Source organism: Acanthopagrus latus, chromosome 8, assembly GCF_904848185.1.
Source record: "Acanthopagrus latus isolate v.2019 chromosome 8, fAcaLat1.1, whole genome shotgun sequence".
NCBI lineage: Eukaryota > Metazoa > Chordata > Actinopteri > Spariformes > Sparidae > Acanthopagrus > Acanthopagrus latus.
In genome coordinates this window covers 9,349,922-9,355,921 of record NC_051046.1, presented here as the reverse complement: position 1 = coordinate 9,355,921, position 6,000 = coordinate 9,349,922, and positions in this window count along the sequence as shown.

Here is a 6,000-nt window from a genome sequence, read left to right as displayed (position 1 = left end):
GTTGTTATAAAGCTATAAAATGAGGCTCAGAAGGTCATAAAAGCTTGAACGTGAGTCAACGCCGTGCAGTGCGCTCCAGGTCGGACATGCTGATGACATCACGGTGCCTCAACTCTGTGGTTATCTAGCTTTGGGAGCGAGTTGTTCACGTTTGCAAATATTGTTTTGACAGACAAAAAAAAAACTACAACTGTGACTGGACGGAGCCTGACTTAAACGTCCTCTCCGCGGCTCCCCGAGGCCATCTATTCTGTCCTGCCATTGTTTTCATCTCACCCCACTTGTAACTCAAAACGTATTCCCTTTTTTCTTTCCCATGCTCAGCTGGCACACAGCGCTCCCTCTTCTTTGCCGGCCCTTTGTGTGCATGCCATCCGACTAGTCTTTCTGGTTTTAGCTTCACCCCCCCCCCCCCCCCCCTCCCTGTTCCTGCGTTCATGTTGCACATTGCGTCTCATTCCCCCTGTTGAAGCAGGTTGGGCTGGATGTCTAAAATGACCGCACAGAGATGACAACAATATTTGTGTTTTGTTTTGTTTTTGTTTTAAGAACGCCCAACTTTGCTGGGTGGAGTAGCTTTCTTGATATCGCACGTTCCAGGAAAGATAGGTTGGATTAAAGCTGAGTGAGCAGCAGCTTCTTTAGGCGTGGTTGCTTCTGGGTATAAGCACATGGCATCTCCAGGCTTTATTTACCCCGGGTGGGGGGGAAGTGGACCACGTTGCTTTCTACGTGCTATGTTTAAAAACTACTTCTCCCCAGCAGCGCAGACAATATTACTCTATTTTAAAACCACACGCTGGCCCCTCTGTTGATACCGGTGGTAAAAATAGAAGGCAGAGCAGCGGCATGAAATGGTTTTAAAATGTGGAACAGACAGCAGCCAGCTATATTTAGACAGGACGCAATATAAAAAAAAAAATTTAAAAAAAGGGGCCTGGTGACATTTTAGTAACTCCACATCGAAGCTGCAAATGCCTTTTGACTGTCCTAACATTCATGCAGTATTCATGCGGCCTGAAGATCCGCTGATGTCTGAGGAGACACTTCACTCCCAGTAACTGTTATCAAAAGGGACTATGGCGGTGAATGTCGGTGCACTGTTTGAGCCTGACCTCTCAATTACTCTGCCTCTCCTCAGTGTTGTTCCGAATGCAAGATAAAAACTCGACCGTCACAGTTGATTATAAAGCAAAGTGCCGGTTAAAAATAAATCAGACACTTAACGCAGATGGCTTCTAATTACGTGGCTTTCTTCCAGCAGGCAGAGCGGTGTCTTAAAATCTGTGTCTTTGTTTCGCTCGCCACATGATGAGACTGAATATGGTCCAAGCGCTCAGGGGTGACCAAGTTACGTGAGGCACGCCGGCACCGAGCTGGGCATTTTGTCACAATATTTTCGCAGTATCTGGGAGTTTTAGGCGAGCGGCGTCCTCTGCAGAGGCTGCCAGGTGACATTCCAGCTCAGCAGCACTGCACAGCTGAGTGATGCAGCGCCTGAGGCCGGACCGGCGGATCATTGGTCTGAGGGAGAAAGCTTTGGGCTTGGTGTGAATGAGGAATTTAGCACTGTCTGAACATGCAGGGGAATTATTGGAGAACTGGCTTTAGTCAGACGCTGTTAGAAATGAGGAAACTGCACAAACATGTGTGTCTATTTACACACTGCATGTGTTTGGTGATTCTTCAGGCTTCATAAAAATGAATGTTGGGAGTGAGCATTATCAGTAAAACCAAGTAGTCTTGATATAAGTATATTTTCTGTGCTTTTTTGCTGAGAGTTAGATGAGAAGAACAAAACTGCTCCCACTGGGCGTTAGCTGAGGCCAGAGGGCAATCAGGCCAGCCTAAAGTCTAGAAACAGGCAGAAACAGCTAGCCTCTGTCCAAAGTGAAAAATCTGCCCACCAAAACATCCACATCTCAGAAAAAAACACTTAATATCTTGTTTGTTGACTCTATACAAGGAGCACATTCAGGGACGCTTGGCAACCTCACAGTGACGGTAAGACTCCAGGAAGTCGCCGCCCTCGGCCGATGTTTGCCAAATAGATGCAGCACGTAAATCCCCTGAAAAAAACCTGCTTCTCATTTTAACGTCTTGAAGAGAGTCAGGCTAGCTGTTTCCTGCACCTCCAGTCCAAAGCTAACAGCTAAGCTAACTGTCATTTAGTCCTCCTAAAACGCTTATACCATCTTAAAGGTAACTGTTGAAGTGTTTATGATGACAAATCATCGGACTTGGTATTTGCCAGTTTGTTGGGGGAAAAAAGTTAAAAAAGGATATTTCTACAGGATGCACCGATAAAATTCTAACGTTGCACTAATGTTAGCCAGCTGGCGTTAGCAATGTTAAAGTTAGTTAGCATTGCAGATGTTAAAATTACAAAGCTACCGTTTGCAACATCTTGGCACATATTTTTCTGTCCTTATTTAGAATTAATAACAAAGGACATTCTTCAGTTTGGATGGTTCTGTTACAGCGAAATTGCAGTCCAAAGATGAGATGTTGCAGTGCAGTTACGGAAACGTGTTTCTGCAATACTGAACATCTGAAATGTCTTCCTAAACTGAGATAAATACTGACTGTGTTTTTTACACTAACTCACACGGTCTCACTTGCAAAATCAATAATAGGTCCATAAGTTCGAAACATAAGCAGAAAGTCCGTTTGCACTGTGCCTGCTGCTCGTATCCTCCCAAAAACCGTTTCCGTGGCAACCACTGTAGCGTTAAGGGATTTTTTTGGGATGGATGCCGAGATGTAATGACAGATGAGGGCTGTGAAACCGTCGTTTGACTTTTCTTTTAAACAACCACAGCTCCGGTAGGACAAGTGTTCGCTGTGGAAGCATCCTGAGTGACTGGATCCGATGTTTCCACTGCAGCTCAGGTTTGAATTATTATCTTTTTTTTTTAGGGGGAGCACAGTAAAAAAAAAAAAACTGTTCTCCCAAAACCCCTAAAGTGCAGTAGACCGTGAAAGTCAGAAACACTGTTGGGTTGTGGAAGTAACGAGTTATGTCTCGTTGTGTGTAAAGAAAAATACAGTTAATAAACAGAAATGATCAGATCAGAAGCATTATTTTGACTGGACTGAGACGTAAGCTTCACCTGATGTGCTTTACAATGGGCTTTCTGCATGACATAATGAATAAAAGTAAAAAGTGTGAGAAAAAGTACTGCATGTGCAGCAAAAAGAATACCCTCGCTTTTGTAAATACTGTGAATAACAGGTAGTGCAGGCGTGTTCTCCTCAAAGGTTTAAACAGGAAAAGTTTCTGTAAAGCGGCATTGTTTGTGCTCCCAGTCGTCCCTCCAAAGTCTCCCATTTCCCAGTATCTCCCAGCAGACGGGCTGGGCTTCGTTTTTTTTCCACAATCCGCCCTTTTCCAAATCCTATAAATAGCAGCTGTTTCACGGGGCCGAAACAATAGTCTCCGGGCTTTTCCATTCATACATTCCTGGCACCGGTCCGAGCCATCTCCGCCCACCACTTGTTACTACCTGACTCATGTCCCTGCACGTCTACTGTATGTAAACAGTGCTGCTCACACACCCAAACACTGTTGGATTTATGATCTCACACACACACACACACACACACGCACACACACACACACACACACATTTTGGCATTATGTTTCAACCCTGCTCTTTTTTGTTAAACTCAGAAACTGATCTGAGTAAAGAACCACTCGACATTAAAAGATCTACACAGGGAGACATGGGAGTAAGAGAGGGTAGGGGTACGATATATGACATGGATGAAATGTCCCAGACTGGAATAGAACTGGGAATGCTGCACTGGTACGGCATGTCTCTCTCCCTTATAGGCAACCAGGACACCTCTTCAACACGTATAGTTAACCTGCTCGTGACCTTTATTCACACACTACATCGATTTATTTTTAAGCTCCTGCACACCTGAAATCCACCAACCGGGTGTGTTCTTCAAGGCTGAGTTTCACCTACATGTCCAGGACCGTCCTGACTTAAGTTTTTAATGCAGGCTTCAGACTAAACCGAACTCAAATGTCTGCTGACAAGAGGTCAAATCAGGAAGGGTAACTGAAACCACCTGTGTAGGTGTGGAGTAGCCTTTAGGGACAGGGTATATTTAAGGGTAACGAGTTAGTACATGTTGTTTTTTGACCTCTATACAGCGGATCAGTCACTACCTGAAGTGGGTATAAATGTCAGTTACATTTAGGGCATTTACCGCCATGCAAGGTGCGGACCAGCACATCAGGAGCAGCAGTTTTGGGGTTCAGTGTCTTGCCCAAGGACATTTCCACATGCAGACAAGGAGAATCAAACCAGCGGCCTTCCAATAATAAGACACAGGCCTTACCCCTGAGCCACAAATGCCCGTTTCAGCCGTATCATCAGTTCCAGAAAGCTACAGAAATTGTCAGACAAAGACGATGAGAGATTTAGCCTGCGAGGAACACAGTGAAGTGATGGATGAATTATAACAATGTTCAGTAAAACACAACACAAAACACAGACACGCAGCTTTTTAACAGGCTCTCAACCATTAAACTGCTTGATTTCAAACTATCCTTCTGAAACCAACACGTGGCCCCAAACAACACTACATCAGATTTACATGCCTCATTACGCTGTTCGTTAGCTTCCAGTGTTTACATACTTATGTCTCCGTTTTGGCACATCAGCGCTCGGTGGGATTTTAACACTGCAACACACACACAGCTCGTGTGAATTGATGCTTCTGACTGCCAGCTTGACAGTTTCTATGTTTTGTTTTTTTTTCCGCATCTCCCGGCAGGCCGGACGTAGGAAGCTACATGCAGAAGCGTGGGAAGGATCTTCTTGTGTGGGAGTGTGCTGGTCAGGAGCGAGAGAGCGTCTATGATTAATGATCAGTTTGCATTGGACACCTGCCACGACTCCAGTCTGAGAGTCAGGGTGCTGACCCGAATCACAGCCGACTGTTAAATCATGCAGCGATCGATAATGGGCCTCATTGTGGAGCGGTTCATCTGTAGTTTTAAGGGAAGTGAGACAGAGTTTGTATCAGGTCCTCTGAGTTTACTGTGGTAATGGGACTGTAGGTCAGGTGGACAAATCTGAATAGAAAATAACTGGCAAACAATATTTCTTCTTACATTTCACTGAGGGGTTATGACCACTTTTTAAAATCTTCAGTGTGATTCAAAAACATCAGCTCATCAGACTACCAGCTCATCTCCTTGACCTTTACGCGTCCTCGTGCCACCGACGCTGCTCATAAAACCCTCGCAGCCTCTACTCAACATTTGTTTATCATCCTGTTTAGTTCCACCCCATCATCATCACATTATGTGGTTACATTACATCATAGCCACTGCAGTACCTCATTCCAGACATGCTGACAACATTATAATCCAATAATAAGTGTTGGAAACATGATAGCTTCTGCTTTAACCTCACCGAAGGATGACAGAGCAGGAGCTGTAACGATTGGTCCATTAGTCGATGAGTCGATGAGCTAAATGACAGATTTCACCGATAACTAATCTGATATTTGATTGAGTGTTTAAAGGAATTGTTTTGGGACAGTTACATGAAAAGATTGTTGTTTCCACTCTCTTAAATATAAAGCTACAGCTGGTTAGCTTAGCTTAGCATAAAGACTGGAAACAGGGGGGAATAGCTAGCCTTCATTAGCATCCATGTACTTGAAAAGTTCAATAATTAAACATGTTATATCTGGCTCATTTTATCCTTACAGAAACCAGTATGTTAAGGAATTGGTGACACAAGCGGGTATGTGCCTTATCATGAATGTGATAATTTCAGAAACATTTTCATGTTATTACTTCTGTGTATTATTCTAAAGAGGTGTCTACTGAGGTTGGCATGCTAACCAGCTAGCCCCTGTGCTAATCATGCAAACGCCAACACCTCCCGAGTTCCCAATCTGAACCACTGCATGGAAAACTGAGCTAACTTGCTAACTACAGCTACAGTTAGTATAGTGATGTGGTGCCAACCT